Source organism: Callospermophilus lateralis, chromosome 18 (assembly GCF_048772815.1).
Source record: "Callospermophilus lateralis isolate mCalLat2 chromosome 18, mCalLat2.hap1, whole genome shotgun sequence".
Taxonomy (NCBI): Eukaryota; Metazoa; Chordata; class Mammalia; order Rodentia; family Sciuridae; genus Callospermophilus; species Callospermophilus lateralis.
The window spans coordinates 15945065-15971930 of record NC_135322.1 but is presented as its reverse complement, the minus strand read 5'-3'; the positions used below and the strand labels follow the sequence as shown (position 1 = coordinate 15971930).

Genomic DNA, 26866 nt, shown 5'->3' with positions numbered 1-26866 from the left:
TTTACTTGTGGCTCACACCTAACTCAACATCAGACAATTCATACTGATGAGAAATCACATAAATGTAATGGGAAAAGCCTTTATTCATAGTGCAAATCTAGCCCAACACCAGTATGTTCATGTTGGGAGGAAGCCCTACATTTGGAGCTCACACCTTCCTCAATATCAGTGAATTCATACTGGTAGGAAACCTTATGAATGTAAGCGATATGGGAAGACTTTTATTTGGGCTTCACATCTTGCTCACCATGAGAAAAGTCATGTTGAGAGGAAACTCCATGAATGTAAGGAATGTGAAAGACCTTTCTTCATGGCTCAAGTTTAATGGACATCAGAAAACATACAGGTGAGAGAAATTATGAATGCAAGGAATGTAAAAAGACCTTTTTTTCATGATTCAGAACTGACATAAGAAAATCCTTACTGGAAAGAGACCATATGAATGTGAAGAATGTGAGAAAGCCTTTCTCGGGCTCACAACTTATTCAACATCAGAGAATACACACTGGTGAGAAACCTTACAAAAGTGAAAAATGTGGGAAATCCTTTTGTCTGGGGCTCACAGCTCACTCGACATAGGAAAATACATACTGATGCAGAACCCTATGAATGTAAGAAAACTGACCAGGCCTTTGGTCACCATTCATTCTTTACAGAGCTGAAAATTCACAATTGTGAGAATCATTGTAAATGGACAGACTATGGGAACACCTTTAGTCTTAAATTTTGCTCAACACCAGAATATTTACACCTTTAAGAAATCCTATGAATATGAAGATTTAGAGACAAGATTTTCCCAGATTAAAACATAAAAAAGACTTTATTCATAAAAAATTAATTCAGTCTGTTAGTTCCTTCTTTAGAGAAACGCTAGAAGTATAATATTGACCTTTTGACAGGTCACACAGTACACCCATCAAAGAATACACCATGCAATCTATGATAATTTAGGAAAAAAGTCTGCTCATCATCAATTATGGAACATCATGGTTAAATGCTATGAATGACATCAGAGTATGGATTCCTTTTTTTCCCTTTTTTGTTGTACTGGGGATTAAATAGGGGTACTTTGCCATTGAGCTATCTTTAGTCCTTTTTTTTAATTTTGAGATAGGATTTTACTAAGTTGCTAAGACTGGCTTCAAACTTGCCTTCTGCCTCAGCCTCCTGAATCACTGGGAGAGAATTGATTTTGATCATTTTCTTTTTTTAAAATATTTATTTTTTAGTTTTACACAATACCTTTATTTTGTTTATTTTTATGTGGTGCTGAGGATCAAACCCAGGGCCTCGCACATGCTAGATGAGCACTCTATGGCTGAGCCACAACCCCGATTTTGGATCATTTTCTAAAGAGATAATTTTATATCTTTTATAAAGAATTTATATTTAATTCATGTGGGAAATATTCCATCACTACCAGAATCTTATTGCATTTCCAAAAATCTCATACAGAGGCTGTTTATATAATCAGTTTGGAAAAGCCTTAAACTATGTCATTTAACTTACTTTGCATGTCTTGGTTTCAATACATCCTGCCTCTATATTTGTTGGAAAGTAACTTCAATTGATCTGTTTGTTTAGTCATTAGATTACAAGGGTTGGATGATTTTGAGACTTGATAACTTAATGACCACTATTAGTGTTAGTACTGCCATTTCTACCGAGTGCAGGACTATAAGGGCATAATGATGACAAATATGCTATCTGTATGTCTTATCATAATGTTAATTCTGAATGGAAACCAGTAGATTATAATGAAAGTTAGAAAGCCTTGACCACTGTTAATTTCATATGCTGTTTCAAAGGACCTGGACTATAAAAAAAAATTCTTACTTACTGGTTTTAGTGTGTGTGGAATTGTTGAGTGTTCAATAGTTGTTTTAAAAAGCACTTGGGCCAGGCATGGTGGTGTGTGCCTATAATCCCAGCGACTTGGGAAGCCAAAGCAGGACTGTGAATTGAAAGCCAGCCCCAGCAACTCGGCAAGGCGCTTTGCAACTCAGTAAGACCCTGTCTCTAAATAAAATACAAAAAAAGGGTTGGAGATGTGGCCCCGTGGTTAACTACCACTGGGTTCAATCCCAGTACCGCCCCCACCAAAAAAAAAAGCATTTGGTAGCCAGGTTTGTTGGCACACACGTGTAATCCCAGTGACTCAAAAGGCTGATTATAAATTCAAGGGCACCTCAGCAAATTAGTGAGACCCCTGAGCAACTTAGTGAGAACCTGTCTCAAAATAAAATAAAAAAATAAAAAAGGGCTGGGGATGTAGCTCAGTGGTAAAGTTCCCCTGACTTCAATCCTCAGTACCAAAGGTGGAGAAACAAAGGCATTTGGATGTAATTTGTCCCAATAGTTTCTAAAACCAAATGTCATATCATTTATTTTTTTCATCATAGTTAAAATTCAGCAAATGGATAGCCAAATGAATTCTGACCTCTTGGAAATTTAGTATTACTTATATAAACAATTCTTAAAGAACAAAAGGTGAAATTGCTGACTATTTAAATGTGAATGTTAATTAGACCTCTGTATTTCAATTTTTATGAATGAGACCAAGACAGTTCTTAGTAGAAATTATTCCATGTAAGCAACCAGGAAGGCAGATGGCAGTCTGTGTCTTGTCACCACTCTTGCAGTTTCAATAATGCCTATAATATTGTAAGATCTCAAAGGATTTGTTGAATTAAATAATGATTACTCAGCAAGTTTGAAGAAGAAAAAAGTATCTGTGCTGGAGATGTTACTCAGTGACAGAGGACAGGCTTACCATGTGTAAAGTTTGGGAATGAATTCCCAGCACCACAAATCAAATGCCCCAAATGAGTGGATGAATATGTTTTTTTAAAAAATAAAGACCAAATCATGGAATGAGGAACAATAAAGGTTTATCCAAAGCATTTCTCTGAGGGCTGGGATATAGCTGGGTAGGATGCTTGCCTAGCATGCACAAAGTCCTGGGTTGAATCGCCAGTACCAGATTAAACAAAAAACAAACACACACAAAAAACCTGTTTCTCTGAAGAAAACTATTACCAGATTTGGTAATGCCTCTGTCTTTATCATTATGATAAAGAAAGGGATGTACCTATACTCTTAGGGGTATTTTTAAAATATATAAAGTGTGATTTTTGTAGGAAGAGGACTTATTTTCTAGGAAATATTATTAAATGATTTTTTTTTAAAAACAGCCCCCAAAGGCAAAAAACAAAAACAAAAACAAGGACCTTTGAAGGAAAGAGGAAGTGTTTGGTTGTCACGGAGCCAGAGGAGGCTGGCTGGGCAGAGGGAGCACTATGTCCACCGAAGTCCCAGAGGCAGCCCCGGCGGAGGAGTAGAAGGAAATGGAAGAAGATAAAGTGACTAATCCAGATAAAGCTGAAGAAGCAAAATTTAAAAGCAAGGTATCCTCACCTGGGACAAAAACCTGGAGGTTCAGATTTTTTAAGGAAACAATTGCGGAAAGGGCAAAAATATTTTGATTCTGGGGATTGCAACATGCAAAAGCAAAGACGAAGAACAAGCAACTTCCCCTGCAGGTCCGGATAAGAAAGAGGTCACTGGTGACCATATTCCTACTCCCCAGGACCTTCCTCAACGGAAACCATCCCTTGTTGCTAGCAAGCTGGCTGGCTGATTAAAAAAGCTGACCTGCATGAATTTTCTAATTCCCATTATTTCTCCTCATATGTTACTTATCCACCTTTTATTCCTTTCATTCACTAAGCCATTTAAATGAGACTGGCGGCTTTGCAGGTAGCCATAGTATGTGCTGGAATATACATGTGTAGAGGTTTTGATTAGTTTTAACAGTGCATTGATGAAAAGGACATGTTAGAGCAACATAAGTAATCTACTTGGAAAGTATTTGTGTATATTACTTAACTCCTAATAAAGGTTCCCACAAGTAATAAGCAAATTTTACAATTTTAATGTTTTGCCTTCCTCGCTTATCTTAAGTATAGCTGTGTATGTTACTCTTATTTAATGTTACCTCTGTATTGATTTCTTCTGTATTTTCCTTCTGGATTTTGTCAAACAGAAGTTTAAGACCACAAGTTTGAAGAAAGATCACAAATTCAAATGAAAATAAGAGGGGCTTTGAAAGATCTGTATAACTGTGCTTGAACTTGAATGGCCTTAAACCTGTTTCAGCTTTAACAATAGAATTTTATTTGGGCAATATTTGCCCATTCTGGTGTAACTTACGTGAATCCAGTGCTTAACAGCTGCCATTGAAGCTAGTATTCTTATTTAGTTTTGTAGTGTTAAATACTTTCATTGTTGAAGATGTGAATGAAGTATGCAGGGGCTGGAGATGTGGCTCAAGCAGTAGCGCGCTCGCCTGGCATGTGTGCAGCCCGGGTTGGATCCTCAGCACCACATACCAACAAAGATGTTGTGTCTGCCGAGAACTAAAAATAAATAAATAAATAAATATATTTTTTTTTAAATGAAGTATGCATGTGCATTGACTGTTGAATTCTCTTTTGTGCCATTTTTATAAATACAGTACTTTTGCACAACCTTTCAAAACAAAACAAAAACCTCAAAAAATTATAATTAAAAATCATGTGAGACTAGATAATTGTATAGTTACACCCTCAAGGAACAAAAAAATTCTACAGCAAACTTGCCAGTTTATGTTGATGTAATTCTTATAATTAGATGACAATAGCTTCTGAACAACAAATTCAAAAATTTCATTCAGGAAGATACATGAATAAAACAATAGCTGAACCCAGTAGTTAATGAAAGAATAATATACAATTAAAATATATTATGCTTATAATATGCTTACAAATCTTTTATCTGGATGGATGAGAATCCTGAATGAAAATGTACTTTTAGTTTTTACTTACTCAGTTTCTTCTAAGTGCAGATTTTTTGGTTGTATATGAACACAATACCTTTATTTTATTCATTTTATTTTTATGTGGTGCTGAGGATTGAACTCAGTGCCTCACACATGCTGTAGAGCTCTACCACTGAGTCACAACCCCAGTCCCTAAGTGCAGTTCTTCTCCCTTTTAGAATTACCACCCTCATTCTGCCCTAACCACCTTTCTTTGCAAGAGTCACTGTTCTAGAAAAAGAAGGACTAAATAACCTTTGGGGGAAAAAAAGTAAAATAATTGATTTATTTTTATGTGGTGCTGAGGGTTGAACCCAGGACCTCGCACATGCTAGACAATCGCTCTAGTGCACACGTTTAGTACTTTGATAACTCCTATCTTTAACAGGTGGAATTTTACAACTGTGGGGAAAGTAATTTATTGTTATATAACTTTATTATGATAAACTGGCCATTTTCATTAATGCTGTGTGCTTGTCATTCTGGGGATTGAACCCAGGAGCATTTTACCTCTGAGATACATCTTCATTTCTTTTTTCAATTTTATTTTGAGGTAGGATCTTGCTTAGTGCCCAGAGTTCAAGTTGGTCTTGAACTTGTGATTCTTCTGCCTCAGCGTCTCAACTGAAATTACAGGTGTATGTCTTCATGCCTGGCTACATTTCTTTTCTTTTTTTTTTTTCCAATAATTTTTTAATTGTAACACAGTCACAATAACTTTATTTTATTTTTTATTTTTTTAAATATTTTTTTTAGTTGTAGATGGACATAATATCTTCATTTTTATTTATTTTTATGTGGTGCTGAGGATTGAACCCAGTGCCTCACACATTTAAGGAAAGTGCCCTATTTCTGAGCTGCAACCCCAGTCCCTAGATTTCTTTTCCAAAGTGATATGTACACTGAGAAAAATATCATTTAGAGGTTATCTGATGAATCGCTGACCCCATCACTGGTTCGGGTCATACATTTATAGAAAAGTATAATTCATTCCTTTTTCCTTAGGCCCAAACTGCCTTCTCAAGTTTGGGGTAATTGTTAATTACCAGTGTTTAATCTTCACAGTGAATTTCTGGATACCCTTTAACGCATCATTTGGGCTTCTCCATTATCCTCTATGTATTCTGAACACTGATAATTTTCTAGTATACCTCACAGATGACAAACTACCCTCATTCTTCCCTAACCACCTTTCTTTGCAAGAGTCACTGTATTGGAACCATTTTGAAAAAGAAGGACTAAATAACCTTTGGGGGGAAAAAAAGTAAAATTAAATTTATTCCTGGTAGTGTAAATCAGACTAAATTTCTGACAAATCAAGAGACCTAATATAACAATAAAAATACAAAAAAGAAACTTCACAAGTATGACAAGAAAACATGGCTGGTACCTTTTATAACCATAGAATGGGGATACCAATAACTATTGACTTGAAGATAGGCAGGGTGGTGCACACCTGTAATCCCAGCAACTGGAAAGGCTGAGGGAGAAAGATTGCAAGTTAAAGGTCATCCTGGGCAACTTGGAGACATCTTGTCTCAAATTTTCAAAAAACAAACAAACCAACAACAACAAAAAAAAAAAAAAAAAAAAAAGGAAGAGGAATGAAAAGGAAGAGGGAATAGGAAAGAAAGAGGATTGGGGATGGAGTTCATTTATATAGCATTTGCCTAGCATGGACAAAGCACTGAGTTCAATCTCCAGTATCACAAAAACAAAAATAACTATGACTCAAAAACCCTGCAGAAACAAGGAAGTCAAATTTTTGTAGGTCTAAAACAATATAAAATGGGAAAATGATAAATTGAGATATGAAAGACCCCTAGTATGATATAGAATTAGGCAAAAAGCATAAATAGATATTTCATAGGAAAAGAAAGAAATGGCCAGGTGTGGTGGTACATGTCTGCAATCCCAACAACTGGAAAAAGAAGGGTCTTCCTTAATGTTCAGGTAAGTAGTCATCAATACATGCACATGGAGAAACCATCCTAAGCCAGGGGAAATCACTACCTTACTTATCTTTTTGGAATGTTCTTCTTCCATATATCTGTATTTCTTTTTTTTTTTTTTAATCTTTATTTGCTTATTCATTTTTTTAATCAAATGAGGTATAATTTCTTATTTTTCTGATTGTACAAGTTGCAGAATCACATTGGTCATACAGTCACCCATCTACATACAGCAATAATAATGTCTATTTTATTCTGCTGCCCTTCCTATCCCCCCTTCCCCCTCCCCTCCTCTCCCATCATGCTTATTCATTTTTATGTGGTGCTGAGGATCAAACCCAGTGCCTCACCTGTGCGAGGCAAGTGCTCTTCAACAAAGCTACAACCTCAACCCCCAAATATCTATATTTCTTTTTTTAATATTTCTTTTTTATTTGTATACAATACATTTATTTTGTTTATTTATTTTTATGTGGTGCTGAGGGTTGAACCCAGGACCTCACACATGCTAGGCGATCACTCTACTGCTGAGCCACAACCCAGTCCCTATCTATATTTGTTATCCCCTCATTTCAGTTGTCTGCTCAAAAGTCATGTTATGAAAATGTCCAATACGTAATTGCAGCTCTACTGTATTTTCCACTAATAGACTATTTTTAAAGTTGGTCTACTGTTTTTCTCTCCAATGCTTAATTAAAGCAAGGACTTTGTTGCATCCATTGCTTTGTCTCTAGTGCTTAGTACCATTTTTTTGAATGTTGTTGATATTTAATACTTATTAACAACTTAAAAATGCAAATGTACCTGTATTCATCAATCTCCTCAGATGCTTCTGATATAAAACAAAATTTGAGAGTACTATTCATAATGTTTCAAATGATTTATACATTAACTTAGAATAAAATCCAAACTCCTATTCAAGTCTTAAAGGTTGGGGCTGGGGTTGTGGCTCAGTAGTAGACCACTTGTCTAGCATGTGTGAAGCTCTGGGTTCAATCCTCAGCACCATATAAAGATAAATACATAAAATAAAGGTATAAAAAATAAAGGTATTACAAAATTAAGGTATTATGTCTACCTATAACTACAAATATATACTTTTTAAAAGTCTTAAAGGTTGCTGCATGATCCAGTTCTTGAATACATTTTACTTCATTCTGAGCCACTACTGTATTCAAGAATGATGCTCTACTCTTATTGGCCTGATGTAAGATCCTGGAATATATCAAATTCTTTCTTCTTTCCCAGTTAGAATTTCCACATGCTACCCCAGCTGCCATGAATGCCTTTTTTCCTTCTCTCTCTTTTTATTTTTTGTACTGGGGATTGAACCCAGGGGCACTTAAACATTGAGACAATCCCTAGTCCTTTTTATTTTGAAATAGGGTCTAGCTAAGTTGCTTAGGGCCTTGCTAAATTGCTGAGGCTGGACTTGAACTTGCAATCCTCCTGCCTCGGTCTCTCAAGTCACTGGGATTACAGGTGTGCACCACTATGCCCAGTTATTCTATATTCTTTTAAAGCAATACTAATCCCATCAGGAAATAATTATCAGGGTATAATGATTCCTAACAATTATCTTAATAATATTATTATTATTATTATTATTATCAGTAAATAATAATTTCCTGACATGGAAACTAAACAGAACAATTAAATGCAGGGTTTTATTTCCTGTTCTCTATATTGACTGGCTTTAAAGGAAAAAAACCCTTGGTTTTATTTATTTATTTTTATGTTGTGCTGAAGATGGAACCCAGTGCCTCACATGTGCTAGGCAAGCGCGCTACCACTGAGTCATAACTCCAGCCCTTGACTGGCTCTTTATACTGCTTGTATCATTAATCTACATTCAAAACTTAAAGACTCACTAAATTTTCAATAAACTGTACTGAATTAAAAAACTGCCAAACTCATATTCTAGCAAGCATAATAATGGTCCATTATGGCCTCTACTTTTCATTACCAAAAGCATATGTAGGGGCTGGGGCTGTAGCTCAGTGGCAGAGCACTTGCCTAGCATGCTTGAGGCACTGGGTTCAATCTTCAGCACCACATAAAAATAAAAAATAAATAAAGGGATTCTGTCTACCTACAACTATATATTTAAAAAAAAAAAAAAGCAAATGTAGATGTGTGTTTATACCTTTAAACCCTCAAATGCTGGGTTTATAGTTCTTGAAGCTGCTATTACAAAAATTAGGAGTTATGACATAACATGAATTACTATTATTTTAAATGCATTCAAAGTATACAGCCTATCCATTTCAGAGTATTCCTAAGTGGAATAAGTGTAACAAAGTCTATTTGTTTACATCCAACAGACTTATTCACCTATAATAACACTAGTAATTGCAGATATTATTATCCAAATGCCTTTAAGTTTTATAGGAGATAGAGCCCTAATAGTCACCTAGAGGCCAGGCACAATGGCACATGCTTGTAATCCCAGTTACTCAGGAGGGTGTGGCAGAAGAATCAAAAGTTTCAGGTCAGCCTCAGTAACTCAGTGAGACCCTAGCTCAAAATAAAAATTTAAAAAGTTCTCAGGGCTGGGCATAGTGGTGCACATCTGTAATCCCAGCAACTTGGGAGGCTGAAGTAGGATGATCCAAAGTTTGAGGCCTGCCTTAGCAACTTAGTAAGCAAGGCTCTAAACAATTTAGTGAGACCCTTTCTCAAAAATAAAAAATAAAAATGGCTGCAGATATGGCTTAGTGGTGAAGTGCCCCTGGGTTAAATTCCTGGTACCCCGTACCTCCCCCAAAAAAAGGTCTGGGGAGGCAGCTCAGTGGTAAAGCATCCCTGGTTCAATCCCCAGTACAAAAAAAAAAAAAAATCATCTCTGACCTCACATCTTCAATATTATTATTTTTTTTCTTTAAGGGTTTGCATATTTATTTATAATTATAATTTACATTTCCCCAACAAAGCAGTGCCAATGCTATGTTCTACTTCTCAGCCATGAAGTCCTACAAAAATAAATCCAAGCATTTACAATGACTTAATACAGAAGTAAAGCCTTCATAGCTATTTAAAGGAGTCAAGTGGATGAGGACAAGAGTCCAACACTGACCTGGGTCAGAGGCTGGTAAGGACAGGACAGGAGAGCCAGGGGAACATTGTATGGGGTGGTTCAAGGTTTGAACCCTTAGCCTCAGTGCCTGTGGAAGCCAGGCTCTGCATAGGTAAAGTTCAGGGTCCCTTCCCAGTACCACCAAGTCCACCACCCTCTGCCAGCCCCCAACCCTAACAACATCACTCCGGTTTGTTACACAACATGATCCATGGGATATCCCTTTCCCTGCCTTTGCCCCACCCACGCATATGTCCGGCCCACCCTGTGCTGGCCCTGCCAGGCTCCTGAGACCCTACCAATGACGGTGGAGGGGTGGGGTGCCAGGCCAGCAGCACCAGGAGCCAGATGGGTTACAGAAATGCACTTGGCCACATGTGCCAAATGAGATTTGATTCCACTTTAAAAGTCAAAGCTGTCATAAAAAAAGAAAAGGCACAAAGTAAGGATCAAACCTTCGCTATAGAAAATGCCAAAACCTTAGAATTAGGCTATGCGCAACCAAAAAGGAAACGTAGGTCAAGGTACCTCAAAGAGGTTACCCATGAATACTTCCCAAAAAATAAGTGGTTTTAACTCAGACCACGTCTAAGTTCAGTTAAGTCCAAAACATAAGTAGCAGTATGGGAATTTTCCAACTCAGTAAATGGGACCCACTCCTTCCCTGTTAAGTGCAGAGCATTTCTGTGGTATCCTTATGTACACAGCGTCACTTCTGTGCTCTTCAGCAGGAGCTCAGGCTGCATCTTCACACCCTGCCAGTCCCAGCTCTGTGGGAAGTCGGGTTGCTCCGGGTTGTCCCGTTGCCCCTTCCTCCACGGAACCCACCACGGGAACTACGACCGCGGCGGAACCTCCCTGACACGCCAAAGGTCTCCCTGTTGAGCTTCCTCTCTTCAGCCCATGTTGTATGCCTGGAACTGGTCTTGAGTTCAGAGGAGATGTTGTCGAAGAATGACTTGGATTTATCGGATTTATCGTAGTAGCAGTTGGGCCCCAGGAGGTCTTCTTGAGCAGGAGTCTCATCACTCTGAGTCACCACGGCTGGGTCCTTCTCTTCCCGCTTCTCAGCTTTGTCCTCTTTAAAATTCAGCTTCTTCTTGAATTCTTTGTCAAGCTCCTCTCGGTTGAACTGAGCATTTGCACTCTCAAAATCGAAGTCACCTTCAAATTTGATCGTGTTCTCTTTGACATTAGTTGGACGGTTTTGCCCCCTACAGCGATTTCTTGTTCGCCGGTTGCCTGACCGCCTCCTTTGAGGTCTTCGGTTCTCGTCCTTCACCTGCCCTTGAGTGTGCACAGCTGCCGGTGGGACTACATCGCCAGTGGTCTTGCTGCTTGGCTAGGCCTGGCGACCGTTGAGTTGCGTCCCTGTGGTGCCCTTGCCAGGTAACAGCTTCTTGGCATTCAGGTTATCGACAGAGCCAGTCTGGACAGCCTGTTCCACCATGGGGCTCTTGCCAACAGGGGCAGAAGGAAAGCCAGCTCCTAGACCTAAGGACGCAGCATACTGCTGGCTGAGCAGGGAGCTGGCTGCCAGCTGGCCGTAGGGCGGCATCCCTCTGAAGGGGCTGTAAGGCACATGCGGCTGGAAGGGCGAGGCGGAGGCAGAGCCCAGAGAAGACTGAACGATGGCAGGGTCCTGAGGGAGAGTGTGCTGAGCTTTCAGAGGTTCACACACAGTGATATCTTTGATGTCACTTCTCCGGAAAATGATGTACTCGTAAATTTCCTCTCTTGGGGGAGCAGGCCTATCTGTAGGACGATCTTTGGTACCAAAGGATCTCACTTTGGCGAGCGCCACGGTGGAGTTGTCGGTGTCGATGGTGTACAGAATGCCCTCGTAGCGGATCTGCGCCTTGGCAATGAAGCTGATCTTGCGGTCCAGATACGGGGTGCCCGAGGAGCCGCTCATGGCACGGGGCGCAGGGGACAAGCGCCGGGCCCCGCCCGCTCTGCCCCGCATCCCCGCGCCTCCCCCTACGCCCAAGGGGCTTGCGGGCCAAGAGAGAGCGAGCTAGGGGAGCGGGGTGCGCCTCCAGGCTCTGAGGCAAGCCGGGGCTCTTCAATATTATTTTATCTTGCAAATTCAAACTACGAATAAATCTATAGCCAAACTATACTATTAGCTTAAAGACTAGATGTTATTTCCTTTAATAGCAAAGCAAGTATTGGAAAGCCTAACTAACTTATCCTTCCTACCAACTATTTACCTAAGTGGAGAATTATAGTATATTTTCATGATCTAACTTTTATTTTTTTGGGTGGTCTAATACAGATTGAACCAAGGGCCATGCACATGCTAGGCAAGTGTTCTACCACTGAGCTACACCTCCAGCACTTATGTTCTAATTTTACCACTATTCTAAGAGGACTTAATATACAATTATAGCCCTGAATTCCTTGTATATATGAACCACAACACAATGAGGAAAATTCACAAGTCACAATAATAATAACAAACATCATTCACACAAGAAAATGCTCTTGTATTTCTACATCTCCTACCACTATTACATCTATCACTTAACCCCAAAATTATTCTAGAACCTATATACTGTAAATAGAGTTTAAATAAAACACTAGAATGTGAATTTAGGGATGGGGGTGTAATTCAGTGATTACTCAGTGGTGTAATTCACACATGCCTGGCATGTGTGAGGCCCTGGGTTCAAACCTCAGCACTGCAATTAAATAGATTAAAAAAATAAGATAAAATAAAGGTCCTTTGACAACTAAAAATATATTTAAAATAACAACAAAAAGCTCTATTTACCAAGAAAGTATGCAAGAACTGCCATATCATTCCTTCACATAGAACAACACGGCTTTCTCACCTTTCAAAGGATAGAAGTAATCAGTTGGCTAGAAGTGAAAAGCATGATGCAACTCCAAATAAAAGTAATACATTTATTTTCTCCCCCATTATAATTTCATTTGCTACCTTATTTTAACCAATTACCCTAACAATCACTAACATTTATAAAAACACCTCTTCCCCACACCATGTGAAGACTTCTATTTCACATGCTTTTGCCACAAGCTTTACTCCAACCCTAATGTTTATTCATTTCAAATTGACACTGAATGTCTATTCAAACTTTATAATTGAGGGCTGGGGTTGTGGCTCAGTGGTAGAGCATTTGCCTAGCATGTGTGAGGCACTGGGTTCAATCCATATAAAAATAAATAAAATAAAGGTATTGTGTCTGTCTACAACTAAAAAATAAATAAATAATAAATAAATAAATACTTTATGATTGATGCTCAATTCAAGTTAGATTGCTTCTCAATAACATCCATACTAGTTCCACTTTTTGTTACATGATCTACTATGGAAGTTTTAATATGTTATATATTTGGACATAGATATTAATCTTTGGGTGTGTTACTGGGGATTGAACCCAGGGGTGCCCTACCACTGAACTACACCCCAAGTACTTTTTATTTTTTGAGACACTCTCGTTGAGTTGCCAAGGCTGGCCTTAACCTTGTGATCCTCCGGCCTCAGCATCCTGATTAACCTGGTTTATAGGTGTGTGCCACCGTATCTGGCAATTCTAAAACATTTTTAAACTCTATTTATATCTTTGAGAGCTCCTCAAAAAGGCCTTAACACTGCCTGGTGAACTAATTCACTGTCCCAGTGTTGGCTCATTTCTTCTCTCTTTTTAATCCTCTAAAACCAGGTTTTTTGTTCCTCTCATTTCCAAACCTATTTGTCAGGGTTACCAATATCCTTTTGTCTTGCCAAATCCAATAGCTAATTCTCAGCCTTCATCTTACTTGACCAATTGGCAGAATCTCTCATTCAGCAAATTCCCCACCCCCTTTTTTCTGTACCAGGGACTAAACCCAGGGGTACTTATCACTAAGCCACATCCTTAGCCTTTTTCTTTTTTTTGAGACAGGGCCTCACTAAGTTGCTGAGGCTGATCTTAAACTTGCAATCCTCCTGCATTAGCCTTCGGAATCGCTGGAATTACAGGCATGCACCACCACACCCAACTCAAATCCCTCCTTTTGTTTGTCACTGGTTCCTAGTACACTACATTCCTTGATAACAAGCTATTCAGTCTCCTTTGCTAGACTAGTCTCCTCTTCTTGACTGAATGCTGAAATGCCTATGGTTTAGTACTTGCACTTTGCCTTGCCTTCAGTCTAAATCAAGTCCTCCATAATCACATCCGGTTCCATGATACTAGATTAATCCCATATTTCTTATTGGTCCTGACTATCCCCACCACCTGAAGGCTTCCAAATGCTTATCTAGCTTCTCCATATGGATATCTAATGAGCATCTCAAATACACAACTTGACTTTCTTCTGACAGGTTCTCAACCCTGATGACTCTATTTCCAACCTTCAAAGTACTTGACTTTAAAAGTATTTATTCTGTTTTTAAAATATCACCAATTTTCATCTATTAAACCCCGTTCCAAGCCACTACCTCCAATGTGAAATTCTGAACTAGTCCTCTAATGGTCTTCCTGCTATTATGATTATTATTTAGTTTTTTAGATGGATACAATACTTTTTTATCTCTTTATTTTTATGTGGTGCTGAGAATCAAACCCAGTGCCTCACACACGTGAGGCAAGCGCCCTGACACTGAGCCACAATCCCAGTCCTGCTTTCATTATTTTTAAAAAAATATATTTTTAGTTGTAGAGGGACACAATACCTTTGTTTATTTTATGTAGTGCAAGGCAGGCACTCCATCACTGAGCTACAAACCCAGCCCCACCCCCGCGCCCACCCCCCTTCCAGTTAAAAAAAATATATTTAGTAGTAGACGGACATAATATCTTTATTTTTTATTTATTTTTATGTGGTGCTGAGGATTGAATTCAGTGCCTCACATGTGCTAGGCAAGTGCTCTACCACTAAGCTACAATCCCAGTACCTCAGGATCTTTAAACAAAGTTCCCTTACATCTGCACAAAATAAGTCAGGGGCTGGTTTCCATATACAGAATAAAATTTCATTACTTGCAGTGGCCTAAAAGGTCCTATAAGATCAAATCTCTATCTATTTTGGTTACCTCACCTCTCCTTTCCACTCTCACTGTCTCTGCTCTAATTGCCCTGGCTTTCTTACTAATCCTTAAATAAGCAAAGTTCAATCTATCTCTGGGACTTTGTACTTCTGCTTCCTCTACCGGAATCTATTTCCTTGATTTTTTTTTCATGGCTAACTTTATTTTGGTCCTAGTTCAAAGATTACCTCCCCTGACAGATTATCCTGACCATCCTAATCTAAGAACACAGGAAATTCTCAATAGACCTAGTTGGAGATACGTGTCCAAGTTTAAATATAAAAGAACATCTAGGAGGAAAAAACAATTCAAAAAATAAATAGAATGATTTCCCCTGAGAGAGACCAAAGGTAGTTTTCCTTTTTAAAACGAGAGGAAATAGGAGAGAAGAGTGGTATACACACACACACACACACACACACACACACACACACTGATATAATGTACCTGCTCTCCCCAGGTGTCAGGCCTTCTTTCCTCGGGCCTTTCATGAGAGTTTCACACAAACATCTCAAAGAGCTGCTACTTCACAGACCAACCATAATACTACCAGCAACAGATGATTTGCGGTGACCAACCTTCATTTCCCTGAGCACTGTCTTGCTGTTTTGATTCTTACCACCATCCAAGGCTCCAATAAGGAAGGCACATTTGGCTTAGGGATGATACATCCAGCTTAAAAGAAAAGAAATGGAACATGGTGATTCTACAGGAGTTCTAGAATTAAATCAGGTTCATTGGCCAACAATGAAGAGACAGTGACAAAGGAAGGCATCATGATCCAAAGGATGATAAACACAAAAGTACACAGTGAACTACTCCATTTCTACCTCTACAAACTGAAACCTTTCCTTGGGAATGGAAATTAGAAATTCACAATGAAGGAGGCAGAAATTATATGGGGGAGCTGGGGATGTGGCTCAAGTGGTAGCGCGCTCGCCTGGCATGCGTGCGGCCCGGGTTCGATCCTCAGCACCACATACAAACAAAGATGTTGTGTCCGCCGAAAACTAAAAAATAAAAAATATTAAAATTCTCTCTCTCTCTCTCTCTCACTCTCTCTAAAAAAAAAGAAAAAAAAAGAAATTATATAGGGACAAATTCTGATTATTACATAAGAAGAGCTTACTGAGTGAGGTTAGATTGCTATAGTTCTCTAATGTCCTATCCCTATCCCTGTGGGCAAGGTCCAGGCATTCCCATTCCTCCCGAGAGAAGTTGACAGACATATTACTGAAAGTCACCGGCCATTAGAATAAAAAATTCATTCTTTATTTGTGAAAATATGGTAACAATTTTGAGGTGAAAAGAGAAAGGATGGAAGAGGTCATGGAAGGAGGTGGTAAGACACAATAGACAATAGGCTATGGCTGATAATATTAATATTATTGGTCATTGAAGGAATATGTGTGCCTAAACTGTAGTAGCAACATGATTCTCAAGTACTCGTATTGCTACAGACAAACCTTCTGTGTATAATAGGACAATTCAATTAATCAGAAAGGTCTGGAAGTAAAAAAGGGGAATGAGGACATGAAATACTGAATGCAATCAGACAGAACATTAAACTTTCTAATTCTAATAAACAATAATGAAATCTTTTTTGTTTTAATTATAGATGGACACAATACTTTTATTTATTTACTTTTATGTAGTAATGAAGATTGAACCCAGTGCCTTACACATGCTAGGTAAGTGCTCTAGCACTGAGCCACAACTGCAGCCCAACAATTAATTCTTTATGAAAATAAGTCTTCCCTTCTCCTTTTAAACAAAAAGATAAACAAAATTGATAGACTCTTTCCAAACAATTTTTGCCAGGTCTCTAGACTAATAGAATTTGAAAATAACTTAAGAAATTCTGGTCCATGAAGAGCAAAATGCAGTCTTTAGAAAACATTCTAATATTTCATGCATGTAATTTTGACATCTGAAAATAGGTTTTTGTATATTTATAGTGGGAAGTATTTGGTAACTTTCAACAAAGTGGGATGTTAATTTTTGTACAGTCTATGGGCATTTACACATATTTTTAATGTATTAAGATTTAATTATGTGCATATGAAATTAATAAAATAGTTACTTCCTATTATGACTTGTGAATTCCTTAAGACCTTGGTTTTTTAAAATAACTTTATATGAGAAATAATACTACATCTTTATATTTTAAAAATTGTATTGCTGCTCAAGAATGGTACCCTGTTGTCAAAAAGACATACATTCATAATTGTACATTTAGCATTGTAAATAACCTTATGAAATCCTTTTTTTATTGAAGCTATTCAAAATAAAAATTTAAATTTAAAAGCTCTGGACTGGCACATTCTGGCCATCTCCAAGGCAAACCTCACTGAAAACCATCTTCACTCATTGGTTCCTGGGTGAGATTGGTATGATGATAAGTAGAATAATGGGGGGGAGAGGGAGGCGGGAGGCGGCGCCCCGCCCTGCAATGTCCACATCCTATTCCCTTGAACCTGTAACTACATTACCTGACATGACAAAAGGGACTTGTCAGGTGTGATTAAGGATCCAGAGATATGGGAAATTATCCTAGATTACTTGGCTGGGCCTAATGTAATCACAAGGGTATTTATAAATGATTGAAAAGACAGGGAAGTCAGAGGAGGAGGCCTTATTAAAGTCAAAATGATATGATTCTTGACTTTGAGAATGCAAGGAAGCCACAAGCCAAAGACTGTGGGCATTCTCTAGATCCTAGAAAACATAAGGAAACAGATTCACCTCTAAAACATCCAGAAGAACACAGCTTGGCTGATACCATGACTGAAGCCCTATCCGACCCATTACAGACTTCTGACCTCCAAAAGTATTAAGAATAAACTTGTTGTTTTTCTTTTTTTGGTACTGGGGATTGAACCCAGGGGCGTTTTACCACTGAGCTATATCCCTAGCTCTTTTTATTTTTTTTGAATCAGGATCTTACTAAGTTATAGAGGATGGTCTTGAACTTGTGATCCTCCTGCCTCTAGAGTAGCTTGGATTATAGGTGTGAGCCACTGGGTCCAGTAATTTCTTTTTTTTGTTGTTTTGTTTTGTTTTTTTAGACAAATTTATTGTTGTTACAGTAATAACAGGAATACAAGGGTCAAGATCTCTTTCTTCACAGGACTCCATTCCCACTCAATTTTAAAATTTTCACAGAAAATCTTGTCACACACTGAGAGAACATCCAAAGAGAAATGCTGTCATTTCCAACTGGAAAAACTATGTAGAGAAGATCAAGGTTTACTACATGTCCCTCTTAACAATTCATCTCTAACTCATCAAGCCATGGTACTAAGACTGCTCTTAAGAGGAGGTATTTCAGCTGGGCTTGGTGACACACACCTATAATCCCAGCAACTTGGGAGGTTGAGACAGGAGGATAGCGAGTTCAAAGCCAGCCTCAGCAACGGGGGTGATGCACTAAGTAACTCAGAGAGACCCTGGCTCTAATAAAAAATACAAAAATTGGGCTGGGGATGTGACTCAGTAGTTGAGTGCCCCCTGAGTTCAATCCCTGCCCACCACCCCATTAAAAAAAAAAAAAAAAGAGGACTTATTTCTGCTCCCTCAGGGCTCCTAGTAAGAGACTATGCATTTGAAAAATGTAAAAGGATCTGATGAATGAACATCTAAACAATGGACAGAGGGAAAATGTTTAGAGAAGTCAGTGGTTTTTTCCTAGTATCACTTATTGGAATAGGAAATGTTTGGGATCAGTTCTCTTAGGGAACCAAAAAAGGCAGAAAATTTTGGGATACAAAAGTCCAATATTCACATCACACAATGAAATGATTGTCCTTCAAGAAGGAAAGAAGGAATAATGACTCACATGTGGCATAGTTTTTAAAATTGTCAGTACACATCTTTTCTCCGAGTTTCTCTCCTGGAAATGTGCAGAATCCAAAGATGCCAATGCTGGAGAAATAAAAGAAGCCATGAGATCAGACTTGCCTCAGAGCTCACAAAATGAGTGACTCTGAAGTACTTAAACTTTCCCTCTTTGAGGGAATTTGGAAAAATCTCAGCCCTCTCACAAATCCAATGAAAACCAGCTAGAGCAGAAGAGATTCAGGACAGAATTTTCCTTAATTCCATGATGTCGAACAGGACGCTAAAGGTGCTACTTTCCTAAGGTACCTTCACTCTACAGTAGCATAGGAAAGAGCATGCCCAGGAAATCCCATATCCAGAGTCTTGTGCATAATAGGCAAATACCCTACCACTGATTGACATCCCCAAACACAGAGCTTAGTTTTATAGATAAGGGCTGTAAAAAGTGGAAACAAAGCACATCAAACAGATTTGTCATTTCAAAGTCCTTGTAAAGTGGGAACAGGGAGAGAAAACAATAGAAAAATTACTGGTTAACATCAGATTACTTTAGGCCACTTTTTTTTAAATTGTAGATGGACATAATACCATTATTCATTTTTATGTGGTATTGGGAATTGAAGCCAGTGTGCCTCACACATGTAAGGCAAGCACTCTACCACTGAGTTACAACTCCAGCCCACTTTAGGTTACTTTTTTACAAGGATTAAATGATTTAAGGATTAAAGTAGAGGAAAATTGGTTATTATACCAATTGAACCTGGCCTGTTTCAGAAACTGGGTTGTCCCTCCTGATTTCTCTGAAGATTAGAGGACAACTTGTTTTTGATTTGGTGGCAAGGAACCTCAGCATGATTGATTCCATTTTGATATATATGCTAAGGTCTAGTGAAGGAGGCTAGTCCAATATTATGGCCTCCTACAATTTTATTTAGTATCAGGAAGGTACTTTACTTATGTTTACCTGCAACTCAGGAACTACCAAATGGAAAAGATGCATAAGCAAGGTATGAGATGGAAGTATTTTACCCAGCTTTCATGCCCTTCCCAGAAAAGCCACCCTCTTAGGACCTCAATGTGTTCTCCAGTCCCTCAGCATGGTGATAACCCCCTGAACAGTGACTCAAGCCCAAATGACTGCCGACAACATCTCCAACTCCACTGTCTACACCCTTCCCACTCCCCTATATCAGTTCTTTTTTGCCTGTTTGCTCTTTCCCATAAAAGAAAATTCCTTTTGCCTGAACTTTGAGATGGTTGCAGATCTTATGGTTGTAGTATGCTCCCAATTATAGCAGTTTCCTTCCCTTATAGCAATGATCCTTTGCATAAAGTCTTTCATTTCAGAATTTTTTATTCAACAGGTTGAATAACTTTTATAAAATAATAAAATATTTTTATAAAGTAATAAAACTATTTTTATTTAATTCTCCAAGCTCAGGTTACAAAAGCAATGAGGGTTAAATATGAACAAGATTCACAAGACGGTGAAAGTACACACAGCAGGCCACCTTTAGAAGTTTGACTTCAAGGGCTGAGCATATAGGTCAGTTGGTAGAGTGCTTACCTTGTATGCACAAAGCTCTGGGTTCAATCCCCAGCACCATACACAAAAAAAATTAATTGAAAAAAACAGAAGTATGACTTCAAGAGTGAACAAGTGGGCTGGGGCTGTAGCTCAGTGGCAGAGCATTTGCCCAGCTTGTGTGAGGGTTTGATCCTTGCACTGCATAAAAATAAACAAATGATATAAAGACATATTGTCCATCTACAACTACCAAGAAACAACAAAAAAACACTGAACAAGTGAAAGTCCTCAAATTACAGTCACTTTTTTTGCCATAATTTTGTAGGACTGATTTTTTTTTCCGAAATATTGATCTTGCATATGCATCTTTCTTGAATTCAATGTTGCTTGAGTGATACCCAAGAAAAGCTAATGAGAAAGTAAATAATAAGGAACAAAATTTTCTTGGGTAGAATGTAGTTTGAAGAGTGAGAAGCCATTATAGTAAGATTTTGACTCCCATGACCAATTTTCACCCATTGGAGGTAATAACATCCTCACTGAGAATACATGGGCTAAAATTAATATAAAGATGTAAATTCCCTACAAGTGGATAAGATATTTGATATATGATAGAGATGCAAATAAAGCATCAAAAAGTATGGACCCAGAAACATTAAATTTAAATTCAATGAGCAAGAAAATTAAAAAGTAAGAATAGCCAGAAAATACCTGAAAAAAAAATGAGAACAGAGATTTAAAAAAGAAAATTATAAAGTCCATGTCATTGAAATGCTAGATCTTGGCATATAAATAGATATACAGGATAGTGGAATATAATAAAAATCTCTTATCTCTGCACAAGATGGACTATTTAATAAATGTTAGTAAAAAAGGTAAAATCAGATCTATGTTTTATACCACATACTAAGATTAGCTGCAAATAAATAAGAGCTCTAAATACTATAAAACAAAATCATAAAAGTGCTAGAAGGAAAAAACTCGCTGTGTTCTTCTTAACTCCAGAGGGGAAAAAACCTTTCTATGACTTAAAATTATATGGATAAATTTTACTACATTTAAAAATTGCAGGGGCTGGGGATGTGGCTCAAGCGGTAGCGCGCTCGCCTGCCATGCGTGCGGCCCGGGTTCGATCCTCAGCACCACATACAAACAGAGATGTTGTGTCCGCCGAATACTAAAAATTAAATATTAAAAAATTCTCTCACTCTCTCTTAAAAAAAAATAAAAACCTTTAAAAAAAAAATTGCATGGGACACAAAAACATACAGACATATGACAAATTGGGGGGGGATTCAAAACTTATATTGAAAAGGGTAACTTTCAAGATCAAATGAGCTTCATTTTACAAAACAAAAGAAAAAAATTGAGGAAAAGATGAAAATCATGATTTAAAATGTACATAAGAGGGCTGGGGATATAGCTCAGTTGGTAGAATGCTTGCCTTGTATGTACAAGGCTCTGGGTTCAATCCCCAGCACCACCAAAAAAACAAAACAAATATATAGAAGAGCTGAGTGTGGTGGTGCAAATCTCTTAATTCCAGCTACTCCTGGAGGCTCACGTAGGACAACTTAACCTCTCTTAGGCCCTTCATGGGCAATACTCACTTTTTTCCTCCTTTGAGAATGCATGTTTTAGGAGAAAGAGGAGAGGAAATTTTATAAAGGGAACATTATGCAGATAGCACGTAAACACTAATGGGTATAACCTCACAAGTGGGACACCACACTTTTCAGAACCTCATGATGTGATGCAACAGGTACCAACCATGATCTATTTTTGCCTAAAAAGGTGATTTAGGTAAAATCTGATCTGAATCTAGATCTAGCTATACTTTTGCAGAAATATAGGGGATGTGGTAACAAATTTATACACTACAAGGAATCTATTATCCAAAAGTAAGATGGGGATTAGTCTACAGGTCAAATGATACAGGTTTTGTACAAATCAGTAGCACCAATTATATGAAGACAAAAGCAAAAAACAGGAGGAAACTGACATGGATTAAACAAGGTTTAAAGTTTAGCAACAAAATGCAATGTATGGAACTTACCTGGATCAACTGTAAAAATCAATCTATGAAACTAGGGAAATTTGAATATGGACTGGTTATATGATGGTATGAAACCACTGTTAGTTGACATAATAGTATTTTCATACTATCATAGGAAGAAAATGGGTAAAGATTGATAGAAGGTATGTTCTTTATTATAGCTATACTGTATAGCTACACTGTTAGAAACATTAAGATTTATACTTTCTATTCTGCTTGAAATTTTAATAAAGTTAAAATTAAAAGGTCTTCAAGTTCCCTCCCAGAAGTGTAATTATTTTTATCAAAATCTTGGCTCAGAAAGGATTGATATGTAACTGGGTAGAAAGGAGAAGTTTAGTGTAGCTAGAAAGCATAACTATAGTATGCTTTATAGGCTGGCTGGTTCCTCCTCAGGAAGATGTTGTAGGACACAGAAAATGCCTTGAAAAGAATGAAATTTGAGGGAAGAAAGAAAATGTTAACTTACTTTATGCAAGACTTTCAGGGCTGGGGTTGCTGCTCAATGGTAGAGCACTTGTCAAGCACATGTGAGGAAATGGTTTCAATCTTCAGCACCATATAAAAATAAATAAAAATAAAGACATTATGTCTATCTACAACTAAAAAATATTTTTAAAAAGATTTTTAAAAATAACAGCTTTCAAATGCGTAAGTCCTCCCTGTGTACCTCTCTTAGAAAAAGCAGAATAAAGAAAAAACAACCAAAGGACACTAAATCTTCCTCAGAGTCTACAAAACTATTTAGGACCATCTCTACCCAACCTCAGGCAAGAAAGCCGTCCTCCCCACCCCAAAGGGCTCTCAAGGTAGAATGGGACATCTACTAATGTTATAGTTAAAGCTTCCTCCTAGGGTTTCATAAACTCTGGTCCTCCCCCAGACAGATGGGGCCTCCCAGGGAGGCCTCCAGTGGGCCCCAGATGCAGACAGATGAGGTCACACTGGGAGACCTCCAGGGAGACAGTGACCAATCACAGTTAGCCCAATCACCCCCAGTTACAGAAACAGAGGGCCCCCCCCCCCCCCGTTGCCCTAGTTACAGAAACAATGCCCCATTAGGTAGTTCCATGTTCTTAAAGGGTTCTATAGCAAAAGGAAAAGAACATCTTGCCCCAGTTATGACTCTTCTACTTGGCATGGTTGTTTTACAGGATGAAGTCATAAAACAAAATGGAGTCACATTTGCTCCTACTACCACACTAGCATCTTCCTTTGATGCTTTCAGGGGTTAAATCAACATTAAAAGACATCCTTCAAAAGAGCCTCGTTCTCTGTAAAGTGAAAGAACCGAGGCAGCTGTAACAAAGCAATTCTCAGCTGGCAGAACTCCTCCCTTTTACACGAAGGGGGACATTAGAGAGGTGGAGAGGAAACCAGCGGCCACGAACATTAGCCTCCCTCGCCGTCCTACAAGCGCACGCACACATGCATCCAGCTTTAAAACACTACAAGTTATACCCTTCCCTCCTCAGACTGGCCCAGGTTTGCCAAGATAACGGTGCGGATCGTGCCCGAGGTCTCTCCAGCGGCCACACCCAACAATTTCAGAGCAGTGGAACACACCTAGTACCAACAGGCCCTCGCTGATCTCGGAACTAAAGTGAGGGTGTCTGTTTTCTGACGGAGGGAGACACCGCTATCCCACCCCGGCAAAGCCGACTTCCTGGAAGTAGTCTGAAGCACTCAGATCTAGAAGAAATGTCCTCCAGAGCCAGCGCTCTCCCCTTTGCTGTCAGCATCGAGCTGACAGCACACCGCTTTTCCCCCCGCATTCTACGGGAGCTGTCTGGTGCTCCAACCCTAACACAGGGCGCGGGTCTTAGAGAGGGTTCCGGTTCCCATGACCGCCGCACACCGGATCTTTGCGTCAAGACGAAAGGGCATTCGTGTATGAAATGTCGCAGAAACGCAAAGGCCTTCGGGAAACGTGGTCTACAGCGGGATACAAGCAGGATCAGGGTGATTCCAGGCCTGGTGGTGAGGTCCAGAATGGACACCGGGCTGGAATCCCATTTGAGCGGTCTTACTCAGCTGGCTCCCCAGAACTTCTAGAAAATCTCACACAAAAAAGGTTACATCTTATTATGAGGCCTTCAAGGAAATGTAGTCCGTAACTGGAAAAACTGCAAAAGGCTGCGGGGCAGGGTCTGGATTTCTTTCAGATAGATCTACGACTAGGACGCGGTCGCCACGGTAACCAGGTTGATGAACGTTTCCGGGCCGGGGCGGGGGGTGATACCTGCTTCACAGCCCTGTGTGTGTGTGTGTGTGTGTGTGTGTGTGTGTCTATCTGTCCCAATGTCCCCTGTGGGGAAAGACTGTGGCTGTCCTTGTGAATGTGGTGCATATTAACTTGAGTTTGAGACTGAGGTGGGATATTGGTCCATTTGGGATTGTGCATGAGAGGGTCTTTGGGAAGGACAGATGAGGCTGGATACCTGAGGAATTTTCAGGAAGCAGGCTTATTTAAGCTGCAGCGGTCCAGAGGAGCTAGTGCCTAAAAATTTTTGGACTCCGAGTCTGGAAATTCTTTTAGATTTGTACTTAGTGGGGATTGGGGGTTCACATAACAGTTACTCTCTGTCCTGTATTCTTAGGCTAGACCATAATTTCACATGTTTTGTCTGCAAACCTGGCATTACAAGAAAGAGAAAGCTTCAGACCACACTGAGCTTTCTGCAGTACTCATGTGAAAACCTGCTGACACTCTAAAAATCTTTCTGCCCAGAAGAGAATCTTAATTATGGCAAGGGTCTTTTGGGTGGGGTTACCTGGTCTACTTCTGTATGACTAGCTTTGTGGATGTTATCAGACTTAGAAAGAAAGACAATGATATTTGGGTTCTTACAGAATTTTATAAATTACGTTGAGAATTGATTGACCTTTGGTAGTGATTGTGGGAAAAGAAGTATGTGAACATAGTATTGTGAGAATGAGAGAAATTGTTAAGAGTTATCATTAAAACTCTAAGCATCAATTTCCTCACCTTTAAAATAAGAACAACAGTCATGTGAGGCTTTAGAACATTGCTGTCCAGTAGGATAAAACTGGATCCCATTTTTTAATACAGTGCTATTCAGTACTGTAGCTACTAGTGATATCTGGCTATTGAGAACCTGAAAATGTGGCTAGTTTGACTAAGGAACTGGACTTTTAATTTGATTTAGTTCTGATAAACCTAGAGTTAAACAGCTATATGTGACTTGCAGTGTTACTATTGGACAGTGCAACCTGGAACATCAATTTGCCTTAAAAATTTGAAGGAGATGAAAGTTAAAGTAATTCACATAGCAAATATTTGAAAATTGAAATGGGAAAGAGATGAAAGGAAATTCAAACTGAACTTTAGTCTTTCTTTTTTTAAAATTGAGGAATAATTTATATAAAATCCATAAATATTGCATATTCATCTCAATGATCCTTTACATACACAGGCAATTGCCACACACTGATCAAGAATGTTTCTTTGTGCTGGGTATGATCGTATATGTCTGTAATACTAGCTGATCAGGAGGCCGAGGCAGGAGGATCACAAGTTCAAATCCAGCCTTAGCAACTTAGCAAGATCCTAAGCAACTTAGTGAGACCCTGTCTCTAAATACCAAAAAAAAAAACTTCCTTTTGCCCCAGATTCCACCCAGAAATGACCAATATTTGGACTTCTAAAACCATAGGTTAGTGTTGGGGTATTCTTTTTCTTTCTCTCTGTTTTGTTTGTTCTGTGGTACTGGGTATTGAATCTGGGGTACTCTATCTCTGAGCTGTACCCCCCCAGCCATTTTGATTTTTTTATTTTGATACAGGATCTTTCTGAGTTGCCTAGGCTAGCCTTGAACTTGCGGTCCTCTTGCCTCAATCTTCCAAGTAGCTGAGATTATAGGCATGCACCAAAGAGCCCAGCAGTTTGGGGGTATTCTTGAACTTCACGTGAATGCAGTCAGATAAATGATATGTCTGTCTTGTTGCCATCCACAATAACTCTGAATTGTCTTTTTTTATTGGGTGTAGCAATAATTCCTTTAACCAGCTAGTAAATATTTTAGGTTTGGTAGATCTAATGGTCTCTGTAACATCTGTTCAACCCCTTTAAGTGGCATGAAAGCAGTCACAGATGACATATAAACATGACTGTGTTCACAAAACATTATGGGGAACTAGAATTGGTGGCACACATCTGTAATTCCAGTTACTTGGGAGGCTGAAGCAAGAGGATCAAAAGTCAGCATTGATGACTAAGCAAGGCCTTATCTCAAAATAAAATTTTTAAAAAGGATTGAGGATGTAGTTCAGTGGTAAAGTACCTCTCTAGCATGGATGATGTACTGTGTTTAATGCCTGGTACTGAAGAAAAAATAAAACAAAAAGCTTGATGGACATGGAAATTTGAATTTCACATAATTTTGATATATCAGAAAATGCTATTTTTTAACCACTTAAAACTATTGTTAGGTTAATGACCATGCAAAACTACAGTGATGGGCTGGCTTTAGTCTACAGACTGTAGTTGTTCAATCC

At 38.7% G+C, this 26866-nt stretch overlaps 1 protein-coding gene, 1 long non-coding RNA gene and 2 pseudogenes across 9 annotated transcripts in view; 2 read left to right on the top strand and 2 right to left on the bottom strand.

Moving 5' to 3' along the window:
- Nucleotides 1–3299: 3299 nt before the first annotated feature.
- LOC143383324 (cAMP-regulated phosphoprotein 19 pseudogene) lies at nt 3300–3795 on the top strand (annotated as a pseudogene).
- Nucleotides 3796–10542: 6747 nt separating this feature from the next.
- LOC143383314 (protein LSM14 homolog B pseudogene) lies at nt 10543–11801 on the bottom strand (annotated as a pseudogene).
- A 3532-nt stretch (nt 11802–15333) lies between these two features.
- On the bottom strand, nt 15334–24186 carry LOC143383328 (uncharacterized). The gene is made up of 4 exons (XR_013089124.1): nt 23915–24186; nt 22818–22897; nt 18763–18848; nt 15334–15599 (listed from the first exon to the last, which is right to left on the bottom strand). It is a non-coding gene; the product is annotated as an uncharacterized LOC143383328 (long non-coding RNA).
- Nucleotides 24187–24294: 108 nt separating this feature from the next.
- Znf540 (zinc finger protein 540) overlaps nt 24295–26866 on the top strand; it is a 46497-nt gene continuing 43925 nt past the window's right edge. For 6 of the 8 annotated variants that reach the window (XM_076837679.1, XM_076837677.1, XM_076837682.1 and 3 more), the window contains exon 1: nt 24295–24544. The gene's annotated coding sequence lies outside the window, so the exon portion shown is untranslated. Of the gene's footprint in view, nt 24553–26866 lie in introns of all 8 variants that reach the window. The other 2 variants (XM_076837674.1, XM_076837672.1) reach the window with 1 other exon arrangement.